Here is a 24,793-nt window from a genome sequence, read left to right as displayed (position 1 = left end):
CACACATATTGACACGTTAAGTATTTGTGATAAAAAACACTGGAGATCTTTTAACAAAGACCAGCAACCAGGCAACTTGGAAGCAGAGGTTGGAAATGAGGGTGAGGAAGAAATGACAAGGAACAACAGAGTGAGTAGCTGCCATTATTTCTTGAAATTTACCTCAAATGAGGTTTTTATCTGAAATTGGAAGAAAAAAAAAAGTCATTATGGTCTAAGTTGCAAAACAGATGTTTTTGTGTGGCTAACAAACAATGTCTGAAGAGAATGCACTCTAAGTAAATATAGGGAGCAGACTCAAGATAAGGGGACAAAGGGCCATCCATGGGCCAGCTGATCTGATTTATCCTCCAGGCAATTCCCAGAAGTTGGTTTTTTAAGCTGAGGGAACACATCTGTACTTAAACCATCGTTATATGACCCCATAGCCATACACCACCAGCCTCGCCACCTTTATGGAGCTTTAATATAAAGGATATCTGTTTTTAAGCCTAATTCCTTTATGTCCCTTAAAATACATAACGTCCTGGACATTTACAAGAAACTGCATAAAGGCTCTTTTCATCCTTAACAAGTAGAGGTGTGTCATCTTCATACTGGCAGTTAATGTATTGCAACAGCCCTTGAAATAGCCACGAAATTAACGACATAAAATTGCAAATCCTTTAGGGGCCTTTGGGGAGAAACAAACAAAAACAAACAAACAACAATGAAAAGAGGTGTCTTGCCTACCAGCTTCTGAAATTACAAGAAAGGGTATTGAATAGCCTGTTGGAGGATTCATTTTTAGTTATTTCATTTCGAAAATAACTGTCTTTATGCAGTGAGGGTTTGTGAGTGGTTGGTTTGTTTTTGGAATGAAAGCTTTCCAAGGGGCACGTGTTAAATTTCCAAAAATTCCGAATGGCAGGCCGGGGAGAGCCCGGGCACAAGAACTGGAGAACTGGTGAAACACGTCAAGGAAAAGCAGGAAGAGTTGTTATTTTTTATTATTTTTTTATTATTATTATTTATTTAGACCTCCTTCCCGCCTCTCTCCAAAGAGGGAGCTGCCTGGGTGGCTCAGGGTTTATCTGTAAGACAATAGCGCCGCTAACCGCCGCCTCCGCGCGCCCCTGCGGACCGTCCGCCCGGCCTCGCCAGCTCCGTAGCGCTAAGGGTCACCTGCCCCATGGATCGCCCTGTCTCCCTGCTCCCCTGTCCCATGAACGACCCTTCCCTACTAGCCGGTCTGCCCGCGAGAACCCCTGCCCCATCACCATCACCCACCTCTGCCGCACCAACCCTCTGCTCCTGCATCCTCTGGCCGGGGAGACCTGCTACCCCACTGGTCCCCCCCATCCGGTCGGCGCCCAGCAGCAGCGGCGGCGGGGATGAGCCCAAAGCCCGCCCGCGAGCCCCCAGGACCCCCCAGCGCCCCGCGGCCCCCAATGCCCCCCGTGGGCCCCGCGCGCCCCGCCAACCCGCCAGCCCGCCAGCCCGCGCCCCGCCCGGCCGGGGCCCGCGGGCTTGTTTGCTTGTCCTCAGCCCCGGGCCAGCCCCGCTCCCTCCTCCCTCCCGGCTGCAGCTTCCACAGCCTGTGCTTCCTGCGGTGTGTTTCTCTTTTCCCCTCCTGGGCTCCATCAAAGGTGGCTCTGTTATTGAAATATGAAGCCGTTTCCTCTCCAAAACCCTTGGTTACTCAAGGCGGGAATCAATGGACCTATAGACTCTCCCAGGAGTTATAAATAAATGTCTATTTGTTCGGCAGGCGTTTTCCCCCCGAGGCCCAGCATCTTCCAGCGGTTATTTTAGAGGCGAGGGCGTGTGTGTGTGTGTGTGTGTGTGTGTGTGTGTGTGTGTGTGTCTGTGTGTGTGTGTGTGCGCGCGCGCGCGCCCTGCGCCCATCTGGTCTGGTCTAATCCTGAGGATGGATCCATAAGCCAACCCCACCCATCTCGTCTGCCCACTCGCGTTCCACACTCTATAAATAAAATACAGGTTTCAGAGCTCTGTCATCTCAACCGCAGTTGTTTGTCTGTGTAAAGGGGATTCCAACCCAATAGCGATCCTGAGTCCAGTAAACAAGAAAATACACCCCTGACAGTATTAACTATACCTCTGACAGCGGAAGGCCACCTCCAGCTCTATCTGCTGCGGTCATAACTGCCTCCCTACCTGGCTCCCCTGGATCTACTTTGGGGAACGGGAGGCTAGAAAGCCACAACCTCTCCGCCCCTAGAATTTCCCTTTTAAGCAGAAGCTAAACAAGGAAGAGAAAGTTCAGTGTCCTGGGGCGTCTGCCCCACCCCGCTGGCCCCCAGATCACTTCGCAGGGCCCCTCGCCCCCATCCCTCTGGGCACACCCAGGAGCGGTGAGGCTGCAGGAGGTGTGGTGTGGGTGCGGGCTTGCGGTGGAGGCTGTTGCTTTCCCTGTGCTTGGGGATCTGAGCAGAGAGCGGAAAGTCATCTAAGAGCTGCTGTTTCACAAGGTCTGGGCACAGAGCTGCCCCTCCCTTCCTCCCTGAAGTTTGCATGAAGTGCATGTTAGGCTGTAATTAGGGGATCTGGGAGGAAAACTTTCCTGGTGACGCTTTGCTTTTCTTCTGCTCTTAGTGAGAAAGTCCTCCTTCTTTCCTGGACCAGGACCTCTGCCATCCAGCGCCACAAAGACACATTCTACACACACACACACACACACACACACACACACACACACACACGCGCGCACTCACTCAGGCGCGCGCGCACACCCTTGCCCAGAGACAAACTTAAGGTGAGGGCAAAGAGCTTTAGCTCCACTTGATCTCCAGGCTCCAACTTCAGCAGGACTTGGGAGCATCTGAACTTCAGGATTTCAGAACAAGGTAAAACTTCCACAGTCTTTTTTTTTTTTTTTTTTTTTTTTTTACTCTTTCGGCCAAACCTTGGTGCCTTTAAGATTTCAGAAAGCAATACACATCACAATCTATGCATACATTAAGATAAATTTTCTTATTATGTTCTCTTGACTGTAATGGGATATCTCTATTTTTTTTCTAGGATTCCTGTCACATAAAATACTGTATTGCAATAAACAAGCTCAGTTAGAATTGGGGTGAGGATTAACTAGTATCCTGGCTTTTGCTAGTGCTACTATAAATCTGGTAGACGTCTGGTTTCCAAGTAGTGGCTTTTTCATCTGTATTTCAACAGGCATTTTTATAGCACCTGAGATGAAAAAATAAATAAATAAATAAAGAGAGAGAGAGAGAGAGAGAGAGAGAGAGAGAGAGAGAGAGAGAGAATAGTATAGGCTGAAGGAAATGCTGAGGAAGGGGACTATCCATTCCAGACTTATGAGTTATGTTTTAGGGAATCTCCCCAAAATGCATCCACACTTTAACAGCTGATAGCTCAATTTTGAAAATGAAATGCATGTTCATAAATACTGCCTTTATAATGATTCAACGTGCATGGGTATATTTTTGAGGGTATCCTACATATATGTGTATGTGAAAATGAAAGTTATTATAATCATAGGTAATGGCAGTTAGGTAGATCATCTGTGAGATGTTACCAATTTTGGTCCAGGCCTTACCAGTTAACTGTGAACTTAAGGTCATTGAATTATGATGCATTTCATGTATTGAATCATATTAATAGATAACGTTAATGCACAACAATTTGTGTTATAGTTGTTAAGATTACTTTTAAAAGTGGATTAAAGAAAATATGTAAGTTTGGAACTGTTCACCACCCTAAGCAAATTTGAACTTTTGGGGGCTTAAATTAAGTTGTTTTCTTCCATTGAATATAACTGCTGTGTTTGAAAGTAAGATAGTTTATTATTTTGAAAGTGGATTATTTTATTCTCATTTATCACTGGAAAAATACACAAAGTGGCCAGTAAGTTTGGGAATTTTTAGGGCGGAAAGTGTTCCTGTGCATGTTCCAGCGTGATGTCATAAAATCAAACATACTGGCTGGCTCCTTGGAAGCTAACGGTTCTTAAGAAATAAAGCCTGTGAATTAATTTCTAAGTGAAATCTATTATTTATTCATTTTGAATGTAGTTTCTGGTAATCGTTTTTATTTGATTATTTCAGTGTGCTAACTTTGAAGTAATTTTATACACACTTCAGTGACTTCAATATTTTAATGTAATCATAAAATGGGAATTTTGTTCTACCAAAAATAGAGCATAGTAATTCTCCTTGGACAACTTTGAATGTAATGTTTCTTAATCTTTACATCAAGTTTTAACTTCATGTCCATTTATTTCTACCCATAAAGAAGTTTTTCCTCCCATTCTGTAAAATGGGATGTATGACAAAGGTGTGATGAGCATTTAAGCTTTAGTCTTTAGTTATTTGGGGCTATATGTTACTAATTTAATTGTTGAAGCTAAGAGAGAATGACTACACTGGTTGTTTCTTCATAAAACTGAAGACAGCTTAAAGTAGAACAACTAGAAACAGAGAAGTAATTTTGCTTACTTTTCATTAAATGATCAGGAGAAAACCAACCCTCTCTAGAGCTCAGTGGTCCCCAAGAAGAATGTACCCAGAGCCCAGTATTCCCAATAGGAGGCCAGTGAGCCTGGACTTTCTATGAGAAACGAGAAAGAAGGGAACATCATGTTCTTACAAAGAGAGCCATTTATGTCAGCAAGACCCTGTCTCTCAGAGGAGTGACGGACACTGTAATTTAGAAGCACTGAAGAGGCTTTCACAGATGAATCAGTTCATTATACACCTAGTGGTTTCACCTCCTTTTCATGCCTTTTGGAGCAAGTAACACATTCAAGATAAATGCATTCAGAGTATGTAGGGTTTGGGGAGATGGCTGTCCTACTTTTTAGCTTTCTGGGTGTGAAATACTGGTATTTTTCTGAGTAGTTGAAGAAGTCTTTGAAACCTTCGGTAGCACTGCACTTCACCTTTGTAAAGATGAACAAGAGTCATATTCAGAAAATAACTCCCCTTGCCAGAAAGTACTAATTTTCTTTTTCTTTTCATGCATGTTTTATCTTCCAGATTATATTTTTAAGATAATGGTGCTCTACCAATTAAAATTCCAATAAAATACAAAACAAATTTGAAGGGGGAAAAAAACTTGTACATTATAGTTTTTTGTTGCCTCTGGTTAGTTTTCCAACAGCCTGGATTTACTATTAGTTACCATAGTACCTATGAGGTTGAATCACCAATCACCTTTTTTTTTCAAGTGGAAAAAATGTAAAATGTATTGTTTTCAAGTTTAAAGGAGTAAATACTAGTAAATACCTGCTCTATGTTATTAAATGTACTTAGTCTGTTATTTAAAGGAAACAAAGTGTTGTTGGGGGAAATAGGGAGGGATGGAAACCTGACTATACTTAGGATCTTAATCAATAGTGTTTAAGGAGGATTAGAGGAAGCAGCTGGTTAAATAAATATTAGGTGTAGAGTGGACGTGATGGTATAAATTAATAATGCAGCTCTTTATTTACACCATGAATGGGAAGGTCTGTGACGGTTCAGTGTGTGAAGCACGGTCCCTGGGTGCCCCCTAGTGGATGAGTCAAAGAAGGCGCTCTCAGCAGCCTCCTAAAAAATCTGAGACTTTCATTCTGTAGACTGCATGCAAACTCTATGCCAGACATCGGGGTAGGTGCTCAGAATAAAACTACAGCAATGGGGCTTTTATATAATTTCAAAACCGAGGCACCACTTAACACTTGATTAAGTTCCCAGTGGTTGCATTTAAAATCAGTTTACTCTTTGTTGGGTAATTTACCATCAACTTTCTGCCTCCATCAGGATTCAGTTTAAAAACTGAAACTTGCTTCCAATATAGGATTTGTGTTGTGCAGAGTGGTCATGACCTAGTTCAAAAAGAGTGGGGAGAGGTTGAATCACCAATCACCTTTATTTTCAAATGGAAAAAATGTACAATGTATTGTTTTCAAGTTTAAAGGAGTAAATACTAGCTTAAAAGTTTAGCAGGCAGTATCACATATTACTATGTACATATTTAGATTTTTTTCATTATATATAAAAAAGATAATAGTAAAAATTGCTTTTGGGTAATGAGGTTTGCTTTATTTTTTTTTTCCAAAATATTGCTCTTAAACTCTAATAATTAGCATATAGAACAACTTCCTCTATACCTGTTATTCATAGGTAGCTGTGAAGCAGGAACATTGCTTCCATTAAATTGTCATAATGGGGGGGGGAGGGAAATCCTAGATAGGAACAATTACCAGGAAAGACAGTGTTTGAAAGAAGCTTCAGGATATCATAGAAGATTAATCCATCAGAATATTAAACTGAGAGTTTTGAAAAACTTTTCTCCAGGAGATATATGAATTATGACTCCAATTGGCTCTCAGCAAGATCTATGGCTTAATGGTAATAGTGTTCAGCACATCAGCATTAATCAAGACCAGCTCTGAAATTTATATGGGAAGGTAAAAATGCCTCAGTCGGGGGGAAAAAAATGATTAATTTGTTACTTGCTGAGTCTAGAGGTATAATCCATAAATCGGCCTGCCTGGGTGGAACGGAAGTTTCCTATTTAGAGAACTTTGGTTTTGTGTATGGCAGTGAGAAAGAAGGAAGCTGCTCATCAAGTCACACTAGCACTGTGTGCTGTAGCTCTCTCTTTATACCTGGAAAATGAATTCTATCAAAATCAGAAAGTCAAAATTGATGAAAACGAATCTAAAATATTACAAGAGCATGGGTGACAGAAACAAGAACAAAAGTTCTAGGCTGATAGTTTTTGTTTTCAGAGAATTTTGAGGCAGGCATCTTGAAAGTCATTTTCACATGGTTGCTATCTCTTAGCTGAGTGGACAAGCGCTTTCTTTCTTGGTTGTGTGGGCACAGATGGGCCTGGGAGGGCAGCTCTGGCACTCCAGGGCTCCCAGAGGGTTATGCTTCCAACAACATGTCTAGTTGGACAGACAGGAAAAGCAAAAAATTCACTTGCATATGGTCACTGTCCTCAGGTTTGCAACTAAAATTCAGACTGAGCACAGAGTGAGTTAGTGCTCTCTGTTTGCACCAGGCACCATGCTAGGTGTTACAGAATAATTGGCTCAAGGAGTTCACAAGCTAGTGAAGAAGACAGATGGACACACATCATGAATCACTAGTAAAATTTGCCATGTAGGTGCAGTTTGCCTTCTTAATCTCCTGGGACTTCTTCCTTTGAACTTATCCAGACTTTCCTCCCCCTCTCTTCTTCACTCCCCTAACTTCCCCCCAACCCCCCCCCACCCCCACCCCCACCTCATAACCTGAGACTCCTGCTTCAAGCCAGAGGATCTGATATTTCTCTGGTTTATTGATTTCTTGACTGATTACACACTAAGTGTGAATGAGTTTCACTCATGCATTTACATTTCAAGCTTTTTATCTCTTTAAAGTAAATGTTTTGTTTTCTGTAAAAACAAAATTTTAAACATCTGGAGGCCTAGCCATCTTTACACCAAAGGGTGTAATTAAGTTGATTTACTTCTCCATGGTCTTCAGTCTCTCAGGGACTCCACTCCAGAGGGATTCCCTCAAGGCCTGTTTATAAAAGCCTGAAGGATCTGAGGTCCTGTTAACCACTGGCTCCTTCTAGCTGAGGCTGATCAACCTGTCCTTCCACCCTGCCTCCATCCCCAGGGGCATCCAAACCCACTCCTTTGAACCCTTTCTTTTCACTTTGCCATAATCTACTTTCATGTTCTCTCAGCCCTCATTGCCATGATTGGGTTGCTGTCCCTGAATAAGTAGAGCACCTATGGCTTGTTATATTCTACTGTTTGGGCCCATATGCTACCCCAAGTATCTGGGTCTAGAGGAAGGGGACAATGAGAATTCGTATATTTGGTCCCAGAATTCCTCTAAGTAAAGGGGCTGAAAGAGGAAGACAGGAACATACACAGGGCAAGCACAGGAATTAGCCGTCACATTGGAAATACTGGTCAAAGCCAACGTCTTTTAGTCATATGTGGACAGTTACTTAACTGCACTTGGTTTCAGAGACACTTGGACATTGATGCTTATTATAGATTCTGGAAAACTAACTGCAAAAAAAGGAACAGTGAAAATTTGCTGTAATCAGAGTCATTTTGTTTAAATTCCATTTTATATTTAACATATGGCAAGACAGTCATGTTTTATTAACGGTTTCAGATTTATTTATGTTCTCTTTGATTATGTTTGGTGCTCCCATAAGATACTGATCTGCTCTTATAGCATATAGGTGTGCTTCCAACTTTTTAAATTGCTAGGACTGATGGATGGGATTGAGAGATCAGATTTCTGTCCCTTTCTATTCTATAGCCTAGAAGAGAGGGATCATTGGCCTGCATCAATCACCACGTGGTGTGAAATAAAAGCCGGATATTGTGTAGGCACCCTATAAATGCTCATTGTTGTTATAAGTGCCCAGCACAGTGCTGAACATGAGGCATCAGGGGTCTCCTTGTCTTCTATCCCAAGTGCCTATATTTCAAATGTCTGAACACCTCCAAAGCCCAGGCCATTCCCTGATTCTGTCTTTGTGTTCTTATCAGTTGCCTTCCATTATGGGCGGAGCCCTAAAATGGCTCCAGCACCCAGGGATGGGGAGTCAGAAATTATAAAGGACCCTGAATGGGATTTTTCTGGATGGAAAATTTTCTAGACAGGTCTGGAGGGGAAGGATAATGGTCTTAGCAAGTGGAATGCGATCTAAGCCAAAGGGAATATCCATTGTAAAGTTGCCTAAAGGTCAGTTCTCAGTGGAGGAGAATTGATTCAATTATTTGAGCAAAACTAACAATCCAGCCAAAACCGGTTTGGCTCAGTGAATAGAGCATCAGTCTGGGAACTGAAAGGTCCCAGGTATGATTCCAGTCAAGGGCATGTACCTTGGCTGCAGGCATATCCCCAGTAGGAAGTGTGCAAGAGGCAGCTGATCAATGTCTCTCGTCAATGTTTCTAACTCTCTATCCCTCTTTCTTCCTCTCTGTAAAAAAAATCAATAAAATATATTAGGGATGAAGGACATATCTTCAGTAGTTACTTCCTGCTGACAGGGAACGTGGAGATAATAGGGGGAAGGACTTTGATAGTGGTCAGCTAGAAAACTGTATAGATTCCTCATGGTTGTAGAGAGAGGTCATAGCAGCATGATTTCCCTGAGAGACTGCTTGGTGAAGGCTCAAAGTGGTTCTGAAGGAAAGATGAAAAATGGCACAGAATACATGGGCCAAAACTGAAGATGAGGAATAGGAACATTAATGGTCTTATGAAGGGAAGTAGTCGGATATACCAATTTATATATTTTAGTCAGTAGCCCCATGAATTTGCAAAATATGCCAGAGGAGTGGTTAAGCCTCCTAAGGCAGTTCTAAGCCCTGCTGTGATGCTGAGGGCTATGAGGAGAGGGATTATTTGGATTGCCCTTTTGTGTCAGATATAATGGGTTACAAGTACAGGTAAAGACTGATTATTGAGGTCTACATCTACATTGGATGAGAGAAAGACTGGATAGATTGGATGAGAGGGTCCTGGTTGGGAGGATGATGTATGTGTTTTCCCCACAGAGGAAGAAAAATCCCGGATCACAGAGACAAGCTGAAAGGTGTAGGGAGAAGAGGTAAACTAAAGGGTGTGAGGTTCCTTTTCCAGTTCCGTGCTCCAAGCTAAAAGATAGTCACCGTAGCGCTACCACTACCAGTAAGGGGTGGTTGAGATTTTATTGCAATGAAATGCTAGAATGGGTTGTTATCTAAGAGAAAAGTGAAAGGGAAGGAAAGGAGCAGTGAAGCCGTCGGTATGGATGGTTGGATAAGAAGTAAAATAGACCAGCTGTAGGAAATAACCATTGGCTTCTGGGCAGACCTGGAAGTCAACGCATCGGGATCAATGGCGATTCAGTAGTTCTAGGTTACTGTGGTGTTGCCAGCTGATGATGGGAAATGGACTATTGTTATATTGCCCTGTGATATATTTAATTTAAATTTGCTTTTTCCCTGTGACCTTATACAGCATAAAGGGGCTTGGGCAATTAGTGGGGTACGTAGAGTAATAGGACCTGTGTCTAGGATGGAGGAAGGAGCTATTTTAATAAGAGATTTAATGTAAGTATGGAAAGAAGGGAGGCTTGATTTGCCTGGGCTGCAGGATAATTACCTAGAAGGGTATCTGTCTTTTTGAGAAATATGGTTCCCTTTTCCTTTTTATAAGCTAGAGTGATTTTTACTTGATTCTATTTCTTGATTTGTATAGGGATGGTAGGATACACTGAAGAGGAGAGGGAAAGGCAGAGCCAGCAATTCCTGGGTAAGGTCGATTGATCTGATTTATGAGGGAATGAGCAAGGTTAAGTGTTTGTTCAAGGAAGTTCCTTATGGGTATGGGAGAGAAGGGTTGGAGTAACATGAGAAGGAAAGCTAATCTCTACTTCCAGGGTTGGGATTGTCCCAAGTGGAGGAAAGGGTATGTATGTTCGGGATCTAAAAAGAAGAAAATCTCATCCTATAAAATGGTGCTGTTATGGGGGCCAGTTTTAATTTGGAAGGCAGAACCATGAGACATGCCCTGATAGTTTAGCTGCAGTTGGGGTAGTTAGAAGTACCCAATAATGGCTTTGCCATCAGGGCTGTAAATTATTTGATGAATGGATTTCCTGTAGGAGGACCCAGTCCCCTGGTGTAGAGGAGCAGGGGGAATGGCTCCCATAAAAGGTTGAGGGAGGACCTGATCAGCAGGATCTCTCAGTAATTGATGGACACGATTTAAAATGGGGATAGTCTCCTAGAGGAGTCTCTGTGGAAGGGAAGTTTCCTAATAAGAAGGCTCTTCCATACATGAGTTCCATACAAAAGCACTAAGAAAGAGGTGCACGGGGGGAACAGGGTAATAGAGAATTAAGGAATTCATCTTTTCTACCTTGCCTGAAGATTGGGGCCAGTAAGGGGTGTGTAACTTCTGAAGGGGAAGGACAATGGTCTCAGCAAGTGGAATGTGGTCTAAGCAGAAGGGAATGTCCATCATGAAGTGGCCTACAGGTCATTTCCCAGGGGAGGGGAATTGATTCAAGTATTTGATCAAACCTAACAGAAAGATTGGCTATTTTATTATGAATAACACCATCTAAGAGGACAGGAAGCTAATGTTCAAGACTGAGACTCCCCAATGGCCTGCAGGAGACAGGTTATATAGGGCAAAAATTACAAGAAATCCTTGGTTAGTGGTTAGGCAGCGTGCTGGGAGCTGATTGTTTGAAGGTGAGATAAGGGTGATGAATCAGGTCTTGAAGATAGTTCTGAGGTTTTTTTTTCCCCTTTGTCTGATCTTATGGGAAAGTAGCCCTAAGGTTTGTTCCAACTTAGGACTCAGGAACTGATACATCACTTAAGTCAAGATGTTATTGTCAGCTACTGGAGGTCCAGATCCTGTGACCACTAGGCAGGCATTCTATTGATTATTCAGGGGAAAGGAAAAGTCCTGAGGAGGAAGAGAAAGAGGAGGAGGAGGAGGAGGAGGAGGAGGAGGAGGAGGAGGAGGAGGAGGAGGAAGAGGAGGAGGTCGTCTAGACTCAACTCCTTGGGGCTACACTAGGCAGTTAGGGGCTAGGCTCTGACCCTCTAGATAGGGCTCAGCTGTTTGGAGTTAGGCTGGGTTCTCTCCAGCTAGACTCAACTTTTTGGGATAGGCTGAGCTCTTTGGGTAAAACTAACTGTAATCAAAGCCATAATGATCCTTGATTTTAATGCTTCTTTTTCTTTTGATCATTCCTTTCAGTCTTGAGGAGAAAGAATGAAGACTCCTCTAGCTACTTCCTGCTGAAAATTCAGGGGCAGAGTGCAGGATTAGAGGAATGAAACTGTCTTATATTTAAAGTTAAAATATTTTTTTGTTTCCAATCTATCATGAATATTCTGTACCTTCATAATGTTTTCTTTTTCCCTGGGAGGACTGTCTTTAGTCCTAAAGATGAAATATTTCCTCAAAGACGTGTGAGCTATAACCATTAGAAAACAATATGCTAAGGATGATCAATATAATTACAATCCAGGAAAGAGACTTCTCATTTCAGAGGTAGTCAGGAAAAGAGATTACAGTGGGTCTTCCTTTCTCACATCTTGTAACTAAGTAGGCTTCTATTTTTTTCTGAGTCTGAACTTCCCCAGAGGTGTTAATGTAGGTGTAGCATATTGTGTTAGCCGCTGTATAGACTACTTTTTCTAGAACAATCCTATTGTCTAAGCACCCACATGTGCTGAGGACTCTAAGGGGATCTGCTGGAATTGAGCAGTAGAACGGGTTAAATGGCTGACTGTTCAATTCCATAATAACAGGTATTTAATAAGAGCTATGTCTATGAAAACAAAGTAAAAACAAAGGCTAAGCAGAGCAAATTATAAACCAGCTTCTGGTCTTGCCGACGAGGCTCAGTGGTTGACCTATGAACCAGGAGATCACAGTTCGATTCCTGATTCAGGCAGGTGCCAGGGTTGTGGCCTAACTGAATCAGGTTCGATTCCTGATTCAGGCACATGCCAGGGTTGTGTGGGGAGTGCAGGAGGCAGCCGGTTGGTGATTCTCTGTCATTATTGATGTTTCTCTCTCTCCCTCTCCCTTCCTACCTGTAATAATAAACAAACAAACAAACAAACAAACCAGCTTCTGAGTTATTTTTTTTTAAATATATTTTATTAATTTTTTTATAAAGAGGAAGAGAGAGGGATAGATGTTGTGGGGTCTAACCCTGGGTTCAAAATAAGACCACCGGAGGCTGGTTAATTTAAAAAAAAAAAAAAGCAGGCAAGGATTTATTGAACTGGCCAGGACAGCCGCGAGAGCACCACACACAGGTGGTCTCCACAGGGCTGCACCGTTTCAGGGGTAGGCAGTCCCTTTTAAAGGTTTAAATCACAGGAATTTTCTTTTGTTCTAAATTTTAAATCCTAAAGACTAAATTCTAAAGACTGGGGACAGCCCGCAGGGTCGGTTCCCAGTCACATCCTGCTGGACATTGGAATGTGGCCCTATCTTGCAATAGCGATAACACAGAAGCAGAGCTCAGCGGTTAGACTCTAAAGGTTATCTACAGTTTCTATCCCTGAAGCTACTGAGTCAGTGGGAATCATTCTCTTGTGGTCCTGGTCCCAGGCAAGGGAAAATTGCCTTAGCCTCCAGGTCTTCACCTGGAAGCTGAGGTAAGTACCCTGTGTTTTAATCAGATGCAGGGGCCAAACTAGAAGGGTTAAAATTCAAACAGCAGTTTTAACCAAAGTATGGTTGCCACTATATTTTAATAGAGAGTTAGAAACATCGATGAGAGAGAATCATGGATCAGCTGCCTCTTGCACACCCCCTACTGGGGATGTGCTGGCAACCAAGGTACATGCCCTTGACCTGAATTAAACCTGGGAACTTTCACTCTATCCACTGAGTCAAACCAGTTTTGGCAGCTTCTGAGTTCTTAAGGCTATCAGCTGGGATTTCCAGATGTAAGGCTAACGCGTCTTTGGTAGTTTGAAATGTCTCTGATGATGCCCTCAGGTGTCCAGGAAAACTTTCCTCAGGGCTTATACAGCATCAGTCATAGATTGTTCAAATGTGAGTTGTGGCAGTTTTCTCTATTTTATATCAAGCTGTCCATCTTTAGCTTTCATGGCTTTGGAGAAAGACAGTTTTAGTTCTAGACAAACGATCAGAGAAAAGGGAAACATGTCTGGCGAATCATAGTAGATATTGTAGGAAGCAAAAAGAATTCCATTTTATAAGCAGGGGGGTGGGAGGACACCAAAAGCCAATGAAATTAACTAGAATCTAATATCTACAAAGTATATTACCATTTTCTACTACAGTGCTATTGTAGTAGAAACATAAAATTTTCCTCTCTGATAATTCCTTTTTGACCAAAGATAGCCAAACTAAGACTAAGTTATTTACAAGCTTGTGTAAGTTCAGAAAGAATATTAATTAGTCATGTTGGCATTTTTAAATGTGCTTGGTTGGAATCTTTCATAAGGAATCTTCTGATAGAATTTAAATTGCCTAAGGTAAAAAAAAAAAAAAAAAAAAAGCCAGGACAAGGACTTGCTGTTAGATGTTGACTGCAATACCTTTAGATTTTGGGTGAGTTCCTCTCTTCCTAAGTCCCCAAATATCTCAAGGTTCAAGAAGTGACATTCTTGAATTTCATGGTAAGGCTGCTGGAAATCATGTGAGCAAGTACCAGACCAATATTTCCAAGGGTTTTTCTTGTTTTCTGTAAGTCAGACTGAATTCCTTAAAGCTGTCTGTTCATATCCAAGTGTATGCATTTTCTTCTCAAACAAGACATTCCAGTCAAAGCCTTGATAATAAAATCCATCTTTCAATTATGTCCTGTTAATAAAAGAACAGATTCTTATTGAACTTATGCAAATAATAAGTTCTTATTTGTCTTAATCATTCGTGATTACAATTATGCCTTAGAGTTCTATAAATCTTGATCCATTTTAAAGGCATAATATGAAAGTTTATTCTCAGAAACCTGTATTTGGGAATAAAGAATCCTCTCTATCTTTCTGAAGATGAAACATATTTGCAAAAGTATCAGAGTAAAACAATGACAAAAATTAATAGATCTGACTATAATGCAATTAACAAAGAAATTTGCTTTTTTCTACAACATAACATTTTAAGATACCAATTAGAATTACAAATAAAAAATATTATATCAGGACTTTACAAACTCATGGAGAATATAATCTCCTGAAAATTCATTTTTAGTAATAAGAACATATGCATGCAAATATGATATACTTATTTCTTTATTTGATAAATCTTTCCATGTACTATAGATATCAAATAAGCCTAATTTGTTTAAATTTTATCTTATATAAGGAGAGAGAGAGAACAAATCTCTGAGGTATAGCAGGCACCCACTAGAATTATCCAAATCAATATTTAGGTTAAAATAAATAATAATCTCCTTTTACCTCCTGAATCTTGGGAAGTTTGTCAAACATACTTGACCAAAAAAGATCACATATCCTTATGAAGCAATATTAAATTATCCATTTGCTCCAAGTGAAAGTAAAAGATGTCAAAGATAAATGTAGGTAACCTATTATTATCAAAGACTCAGTTCTTAGGATTGAGAAAATTGTTTTCTTGAGGGATCTAGCACCTGATTAAGAAAACAAATAAAAAAACAACACAGAAATGTATTTAAATAAAATATTCAGTCCTTGCTTTCTAAGCAGAAAACTTTTCAAAACATCTGAGGCAGAACAATATAGGAAAACTTTATCCTTGTGACAGTGTGAAAGAACCAAACTCCAATTATGTATTAGCTTACTTTAGGTATTAAATTAACTTATTCTACTACTTTTATTTTAATTTTTTTCATCTTGACCATACATAGATTTTCCTTTCTTAGGATTCCTTCTCCACAAACCTCTACAATTTTCCTAGTCCCTCTTACTCTTCTTATTCAGAAATAACCATCTGCATTTTAGGACAAACAATTTTCTTTAGTTCCTTTAAAAAATGTATTTCCATACCTTATACTGTTATTCACTGAAATACACACCATTTCCTTCCATATTAATGTGAATGCATAACTCTTATAACCTTATTTTTTACTGACAACTAAAATGTAAGTAATCAGAATTCTTTAGGTTGGCAAATTTATAAATCATACCTTTAGGAACTTGGTCTTTAATGGCAAAGAAAAAACCTCTTTAATTAGCTTGTAAATTTATCTTTTGGTTTCTCTGTTGTAAGAGGTCAATAGTAAGTAAACAGCCTGGCTGGCCTGGTTCAGTGGTTGAGCGGTCAACGTATAAACCAGGATTTGATTATCTGTCAAGGCCCATGCCCACGTTGCTAGCTCGATCCCCAGTAGGGGGCGTGCAGGAGGCAGCCCATTAATGATTCTCTCATCACTGATGTTTCTATCTCTCTCTCTCCTTCTCCCTTTCTCTCTGAAATCAATAAAAATATATTTAAAAGAGACAAAAATTGTCTTAAATGTTTTCAAAATTAAAAATTAAATAAAAATTCAATCCTGGTTCCATGAATTTTAATCAAAGTCATAAGGACCCTCAGTTTCAAGAGGGAAGAAAATCATCTCAGGGAAGAACAATGGCAGATGGTGGACCAAGAACTGAAACTTTTGGGGAAAATTGTTAAGAATGCATTTGGCATGTATTTGGCATTATTTTAACCTTTATATTATGAACTCTAAATGTGCACTGAGCTGGATAACATCAATCTTTTATTAATTTTTATATCACACAGTCTTAGACCTCTGCAGATAGAAGGTATCAGACATGTTGGTTGAATTAAATGAAATTAAAATGTCATTTCCCAGCCTTGATGCTCTAATGAAAGATTTTCATAATGATAACCCTGAACCTAAGTAAGACCCCAACATGTCTGAATTGTAGTTATTTATTCAATTTTGCCCAATACTGAGATAGCTTTAAATATATGTTGGTGCATTTTTTTTTCTTGTTGTTTAAAAATCAGTAATCAATGTGTGGCGTAAGTGGTAATTCACCAGGGTACTTGATTAGCCTTAGCCCATGTTGTTTAGTTTAGCATATAAATGAGTTTGCCACAGAATGCAACTGAGTTAAAGTCCATTTTTAATTATTTTCCTGGTTCCTTGATCCTGAAGACCTCTAAATCTTAGATTAGATTTGAAGACCAAAATCCTAAATTTTTTTGGTTTCTCAAAAATGTGCTTCCCCTCCCCCCCAACTTTCCTTTCCACCACCCCTACCACTCCACTAGGTTGGCCATATAAAATACAACCAATAACTGAATAATTTTTAGTATAAGCATGTATCAAATATTGAATGTTATATACTTATGCTAAATAAATTGTTATTTTAAACTCATATTTAACTGGGTGCCCTATATTTTGCAATGACTAAATTTGATAATCCTATCTATCAAGTTGAAGTTTCTATAACTAGAACATGGAAAAAAAAATTCTCCATGAGACTTCTAAACTCTCCTTCAAAATGTCAACAAATGCAATTACTGAATTTACTTTCATTAGTGAGATAAAAGTATTAAGAAATAAAATAAAATTATATAACTACAATATACCAACCAAATGCAAATTTATAAAACATTTATAACTATGGTGTTTTATACCCTATATTGTAATAGCTACCTTAAGAATGCCAGAAAGATACATTAGTGATCATGTTTTAGTCTAAAATATTTTTTAAATAATGTGCATTTTTTAAAAATTAAATTTTAACATGTTTACCTTTTCAAGTTGGCAACAATGACAAAACAATTTTAAATTAAAGAGCACACATTTTAAAAAATATATAATGTAAAATGGATATAAATTCTCAAATATTTTAACTGCAGAATATCTAAAAGGGATCCTTTCCCTTGTTAATATGTTATATTGTAAATGTGCTGCCACCTTGTGATGTTTTGAGGTATGACAACTTAACTTAGTACATTCACATGTTAACAGATTGATAATTTGGTTAATTCTAAAATTATCCTGCAAGTGCTTAATATTTTTTTTCATTTTAACCAAAATTTTAATATGTTTTAATACCAAAGAAGAGCTCTTAAGTATTTAATGCAATTATTTTCTAGGAGTTTAATATATTATCTGCAAATCAGTATATCAGTCTTGAGATAGTTACTAAACTGTGTCATTTACTATATTAATTTCTGTTTTATGGATGAATTTAGTTTGCATCTGCATGTGTGTTCAGTTCACTTGTCCTTTCAGCTTGAATTTCCAATAAACTGTTACTCAATATGTATAAAATGGAACTCATTATCTTTCTTCCACATCATGTAATCTCTAAATGGATATACCAATACCATATAATTTATTATCCAAACCAGAACACTTTTGGAAGTAGATTATATGCTTTACTAATTATTTCAGCTAAATAGGTATAGCCAATACTAGCTCAAGCAAACTGGTCTCAATATATATAAATATAATTCTAATCACCAAACTAGAAAATTTGGAGTTACCGACTACTGGCTCATCTAACTGAGTGGGAGCCTCCATCTCAGACTTCCTATATTCCTTCTACCTATTTTCTCCTTTTTGTCTTCACTTTCTTTTCCGACATTCTCAGTGTTCTTGTCCTGTTGTCCGCAGAGGGATCCGCCAGTCAAAAAGTCCTTTCCAGGGAAAAATCGAACTATTCACTTTCTCTGCATGTATTCCAAACTGCTATAAACTGCTAGGAAAAACAAGAATAGGAGCACCATACACCTTCTTGTATCTGACTGAAGCTGTTCTACCATATGTCTTCAAAGTGTTTTGCTTCTTGATCTCTCTATCACAGATGTCCAGGCCTCCCTAACTTATCCTGAAAATAGACGCCAGCCATAAAGAACTACCTTCTCACTGTCCTGCCACCCGAACTAGTCCCTGATCTCTCGCAGCCCCACAAGTTCTTTTTATCCTTCTATTAGGAGGGGAAAAAACAATCTCCTTCATCTCTAGAGTTTAAGGTGGACCTTGCCCCCTGAGCTAGGTCCATTTATCCTTCATCATCTCAAAAACATCCACTATCAACTAGCCTCTTTCCCTTATGTATCTTTATCTTTCCCACTCTGGCTATTTCTTCCTATTGGCATTTAATCATGGTCAAATCTTTTTGTCCTAAAATATGTGAATTTCCCTACTTTCACATACATTCTACCTACCAATCTCACTGCTACCAGAGCCACACTTAATGAATTACCTCTCTACCCCTGAACTCATCGCAAAGCGCTCTTTCCCTCACCTGCTCCACTGTAAACCTCCTCAGGAGACTCACCTGGGACTTGTTTCCAATGTTTTTCTTCATGGCATTTAATGTTGGTGGCCAAGTTCTCTTCATAACAACCTCATGGCTTCTTCTTTGAAGATTTATTTATCGTTATGATTGATCGTATTACAGGTGTCCCCTCTGTCTTTTTCCCATGGACCCTCTCTAACTGGCAACCGCCCCTCCCAAACCCCTTGGCTTCTGTGACATCGCACTCTCCTGGCTTTCGCTGGCCTTCTTTGAGGATTCCATCTCAGTCTCCATTTCAGGTATATAAGGAGAAGCCTACCTGCTCCTTGGCAGCCTGCATTCTAATAGCATAGGGCGCCTTGCCCTCACTCTGCCTACCCATTCTGCATCTGCTTCCCTGCATCACACCATCGGCACCTCTGTGCCCGTGACTCCCAGGCCTCTGCCTCTGTCCACATTTCCTCCTGAGTGTCCAAACCTCAAGCGTCTTATGGCTGGGCGGTCTCATAAGCATCTCACACTCCATAGTTCCCAAGTGAGCAACTTTTCTTTCTCCTGTGTTTGGCTCCATTTCTTCTCTACTCTGTTTCCAAAAATAAAAACATGGGAGTCGTCGTGTTTTTATTTTATCTCATAAGTATCTCTTGACTATACATACCCTTTTCTATCTCCATCAGTATAAACCTTATCCTTTGTTACCATGCTCATTGCCTGAATTCTAGGAAAACTTGCCCATTGGTCTGTGTCTCCAGTCATGTCACTTTCTCACACCCACCCCTACCCCGACCAGCCCTGTGCCCCACTGGAGTTAGAGTAGTCTTTTTAAAGCGTAAATCTTAACTATTTACCTACTTAAGCCCTTCAATGTCTTTCTTTGCAGTGAACATTTAGTGCTAGTGCAAATTACTTAATATAACTTGCAAGGTTCTCAGTGATCGATAAGTCTAGCTAACTTTTCCAATCTCACCTCTCCTCATCTGAAATAATCCAGCATACCAGCTAACAGTATCAAATAACCAAAATATCAAGACAAAAAATAGAAACAGATCAATATGAGACATAAATATTAGAGTTAGAAGATGCAGATTTTGTATGCATAATATGTTTAATAAATTAGATGGTAAGAGAATTTTTACCAAAGAACTGGAAATGACAAGAAAAGGATTCAAATGGAAATTCTAGAACTGAGAAACATAATAGCTAGAATTAAACAGTCCATGCATGAGTTTCTCAAAAAGTTCAGGCACATCGAGGAGATGGTTAGAAACTGGAAAATAGGTCTGAAAAAAAAAATAAGCAGACTGAAATCTGAGAGGGAAAAAGAAGAAAATTACTGGGTGAGAGGTGGAGGGAAGAAGTGAACCTATTATGTGGGATGTAGACATTGGCATCCCAGAAGGAGAAATCGCGAACGGGACAGAAACAGTCTCTTAGAAATAATAGCTTGTGACCAAAGCACAACAGCCCCAATAGGATAAATAATAAGTAATCAAAAATAAAAAGTAAAAAACCATGCTCGGGCATGGCATAGAAAAACTGCTGACATTTCAGGCTCTTAAAAGCTCCCTGAAACAAAGGACTTCAGATCAACTAACAAGTAGCAAAATTAGCCATTTGGAAATATTGCTTCTTTCCACTTTAGCAAATGCCAAAACTCAGCGGGTTGGCTTGACTGAATTCTGGGTAGATATGATTTGTGTGCTCTGCTGTCTCTGAAAGAGCGAAGTCTTCCAGCATAGAGGGCTGTAGGTGCACCTGGTGCCTGGACAAGCTGGACAGAGATATATGTTAGTGGCAGCCCATTTCTACAACTTGTTTTTATTTTCATTTATTTATTTATTTATATTAATATATTTTATTGATTTTTACAGAGAGGAAGGGAGAAGGATAGAGAGCCAGAAACATCGATGAGAGAGAATCATCGACCAGTTTCCTCCTGCACAACCCTTCCTCTCCCCCCTCCCCCAAAAGGGGATGTGCCCGCAACCAAGGCACATGCCTTTGACCGGAATCGAACCTGGGACCTTTGAATCCCCAGACTGACGCTCTATCCACTGAGCCAAACCGGTTTCGGCATACAACTTGTTTTTAGATCCCATTGCTACCTAGGAAAAATTACTGAAGCTGTCTGGGAGGCTTATGCCCCTCTTTGTCACTAATGTGATTATTTGTTTTAATACCTCGTATTTCAAGAACTGGAGAAAGTGTAAATACCAATTACTCAAAAAAAAAAAAAAACACCAAACTTTTAAAAGAATAATTAAAAAGTGGAACTCAATAAATAATGTTAAAACATAAGATGCCACGTGCATTTTACAGTTAGTTATGTGAACTGAAGCAGGGACCCAATGGATCTTGTGAGCAGATCCAAACTAGGTATATGGCTTACATTTTTATTTCTGTTTTTCATTTACAAAGGAAGAGGCTTCTGAACTTTGTAACATTGCCACTATCTGATGTTACTTTAAATTACAAAGAAGAAATTAATATGATGATTGAGAGGTGTATGATCTATGCAGGACATTTTTACAATATTATAACTATTACATTCAGTGCTCTGGAAGGCAGGCCTTCGGAGTAAAAGCAACGTTATTACCAAGATTCCGATCATTTCCAGAATATCTTCTCTTCCCAAACACTCAAGAAGTTCAACTCCTCTAATTCTCAGCTAAGCCCTTCTCTTGGAAAGGACTCCCTTACCTTCTATCCTTCCCACCCAAAATAGGGCTCACACTAGCATTGTCAATGTAACACTTTCTCCGGGCAACCTTCCCTTGTACTGCTGCCTGCTGCCCGGAATTAGTCACTTATTTCTCAGTTCTCTTTTAATATTCTGTATGCACCATCACTTCAGTTAGCCTTCTTTTCTACATAGTTTTACTGTAAGTGTTGAAATGTCTTTCTTTCCCTAATCTGTAGCCTCCTTGTTAGCCAATTATTTTATCCATTTCATGTCCTTCAGAGTTCTGACCTCAAAGGTTAGGCTTGGAATCCGAGTTCAAAGGACTAATCTGTTCCAACTTCCCACCCACCAGCGGGATCCCTTGTGTAATGTAACTGACAGATGTTTGTCGATCTGCTTCGACACCTGCAATGGCAGAATGCGCTCTGTCACTTTTCAGGATTTACCAGAATGTTCTTCCTCTCATTGAGCAAAATCATCTTCCTTAACTTCCATTCATGTTTCTGTGATGCTACATTGAATAATTCTAATATCTTCCCTGGTTCATATCTGGAAAATGTATTTCTAAATGCAAAACATTGTGTTTTGTCCTGTAAGATTTTATTATTTCAGGAACACAGATTTCTACTCTGCAGATCATTTTATTTCTTCTAGCTCCTGAGCCACATTGCAATTATTCTTAGTATTATCTTTATCACCCAAGTACAGGTTTTGAGTCTTGAAATTCTAAGACTAAAAGAGGAAAAACTCATTTATAATAACATGACTTGAGAGCAAACCTCTTGATGATTATGCTTAGAGAATTATAGAAAGGAATAAGATAACGTCTTTGTCACTGGAAATGTCTCTTTTCATTAAACAAATAGCAGGTGCAGCAGAGAAATGGAAAATAAATGTCAATGCAGAGTTGAAAACCTTTATTTTTGAAAACAGAAAGCATAGATTATCTGCACTTTTACTACGACTTTATTTCATTACCAGAGGCCCAGTGCACAAAATTCATGCACAGGGGTGGGGATCCCTCAGCCTGGCCTGCACCCTCTCCAATCTCAGACATCCCTCTCACAATCCAGGACCGCTGGCTCCTAACAGCTCGCTGGCCTGCCTGCCTGTTTGCCCCTAACTGCCTCTGCCTGTTGGCTTGTTTCCCCCTACCTTGACCCCCTGCTGCCTGATCAGACCTTGCCCCCCTGCTGGACCAGATTGCCCATAATTTGCTCCCCTACCGGCCTGCCTGATCACCCCTAACTGCCTCTGCCTTAGCCTAAATCACAGTCTGACCTCCCTCTGTGGGAGAAGACCTGGCAAATCCTGGGAAGGCGCCTCCCCTATTACCCCACTATGGCTGCTGCCACTGTCGGCCTGAGCCTGGGACCTTCACAGCGGCCAGGGACTGCCTGTGCCTTGGCCCTTTGCAGCCTCATGCTCACCCTCTGGCAGGCAGCCTTGTTGCGATTGGAGCCTGTGGGCCTCAGGGGAGGGCCGGAGAGGTGCTCCTTGCACCTCATGGTGACTGGTTGTTTCGTGGTTTTGACCGTCCCTCACTGCCCACTCTGCTGGCCTATTGGGTCATCCATCCAGTTGTGACGGCCCCTGGCTCTTTATATATATGGATGTATTGTTACTATTTCAAATTAATCTCCAGGCAGCAGAATGAGAGGAGCATTGTACCATCATTAAATATCTGCATTCTCAAACAAGTCATATCAAAAATTTAAAGCTAGCTTAATCTGATAGTTATTATTAATGGTAATGCATTAATTGCTCAAAGGTAAATGAAATAGTTTGATGAGTTTGAGATATAAACATTAAAGGATCGCCCACAACTGCCCTCCCCTGCTGGCCATCTTGTGGTGGCCATCTTGTGTCCACATGGGGGCAACCATCTTTGACTACATGGGGGTAGCCATCTTGTGTGTTAGATTGATGGTCAATTTGCATATTATCTCTTTATTATATAGGATATTTCCTCTTAAGGATAAAATCACAAGCACACAAATATAATAACTGAGGAAAAGAAAATGCAAGACCTGTTTTGAAAAGAAAGACATATGACTATATAAAACCCATATCCATTAACCCTAAAATGTTGCAATGGTACCTATTAGAATAGCATTTACTTGGCTCTAAATATAAATTACCCAACATTTTCCTTATTCTAGGTTCCAATGTACTCCTCAAATATTTTTTTATAAAACCTTTTAGTCCCCATTACAGATGTTTCTTCCATGACCAAGCAGCTAATGAGAATTCCATGGCCTAAATGCTCCACTTTGAATAACATCTTATGCTTTCCCCAAACTCAGAAACTCATCACACTCCTAAAACCTGTTTCTACATCTGTGACTTTGGCTTGTATGATCTCCTTGGGTGGCTCATTTTGTTTCCCCCCTGGCATTTCTAAACCTCAAATTATGAAACAATGTCTCTGAAAAAAGGTATCAGAAATTTCTAACTATTTTCTTGCTTTGGGTGTTCTAGGAGCAAACAGAGAAGACCAAGGCATTTCCATAATTTAAAATTGTCTTTTCCATTGTATCCAGCCCAAACAGATAGGAGAGAGTACTGATGCCAGGAATGTGTCCCATGCAGCCTTTCTTTTTAAATAAGGTAAAGATTGCTTCCTCAATTAGTTGAAACTTCTGGGTGGTCTTTTAAAAAATACTTCTTTGAAGAAAGTAGTGAACTAGTAATACTGTAAATGTAAAATAACATTAGTCCTTTCACTTTGAAGCTAAGAAAGAATGAATAGCAATTTAGTGTTTTTGTTTATTCATATAAAATTTCCTATCTCTGGCTTTTAAGAGGGAAAATTTCTACATAAATCCAGTAAAAGACATTTTTATTTAAAAAATATGTGTGTGTAACTGGGCTTAGAATTATCCAAGTTTAACTAATTGTGTGTGTAAACTACTTGGTTTGCTTCTTTTTCTATGTAAATAGATGTGTGTACACATGCTGCATTCTATATTAAAGACAGTGTATGATAAATTTAAAGGATCTGGGAACATATAACACATAAAAATGTCTTTTATTTATGAGAAATCTGGCCATTTTTGGCTTTACTTCACACATTTGATTCTTTCAGCTCTGAAATCACCCCTGTGTGTTCTCTTGATATTATCCTTCCATTAGTTTGCCTCTGGCAAAATACTAAAGTAGTTGAAGTTGTTTTTGTGGACATGCCATTTTCTTCCAAACACTGCTTTTCCCTCTTTTTGGTTGGTCATTTTAAAAAAAAAGTGTATTTCAGTTGTGAAAGCATGCACTGACCTTTAAATATCCACTTAGGCAGCTGTGTCCTCCAGAGAAACATAGGACAGGCTGACAATATTTGTAATCTTTCCTACACAGACATCCATAACTGGGATTTTCATTATGACACTAGCTATGTCTAA

General features: G+C 39.8%; 1 protein-coding gene across 1 annotated transcript in view; it reads left to right on the top strand.

Annotated features, from left to right (window-relative positions):
- The first annotated feature begins 2,421 nt into the window (after positions 1-2,421).
- Positions 2,422-24,793, top strand: part of HAPLN1 (hyaluronan and proteoglycan link protein 1) — a 66,198-nt gene continuing 43,826 nt past the window's right edge. The window contains exon 1 of the mRNA XM_036410705.2: positions 2,422-2,846. The gene's annotated coding sequence lies outside the window, so the exon portion shown is untranslated. The remainder of the gene's footprint in view (positions 2,847-24,793) is intronic.

This window comes from Pipistrellus kuhlii, unplaced genomic scaffold (assembly GCF_014108245.1).
Source record: "Pipistrellus kuhlii isolate mPipKuh1 unplaced genomic scaffold, mPipKuh1.p scaffold_m20_p_4, whole genome shotgun sequence".
Taxonomy (NCBI): Eukaryota; Metazoa; Chordata; class Mammalia; order Chiroptera; family Vespertilionidae; genus Pipistrellus; species Pipistrellus kuhlii.
The sequence above is the reverse complement of the archived record's forward strand: the minus strand, read 5'-3'. Positions and strand labels throughout refer to the sequence as shown.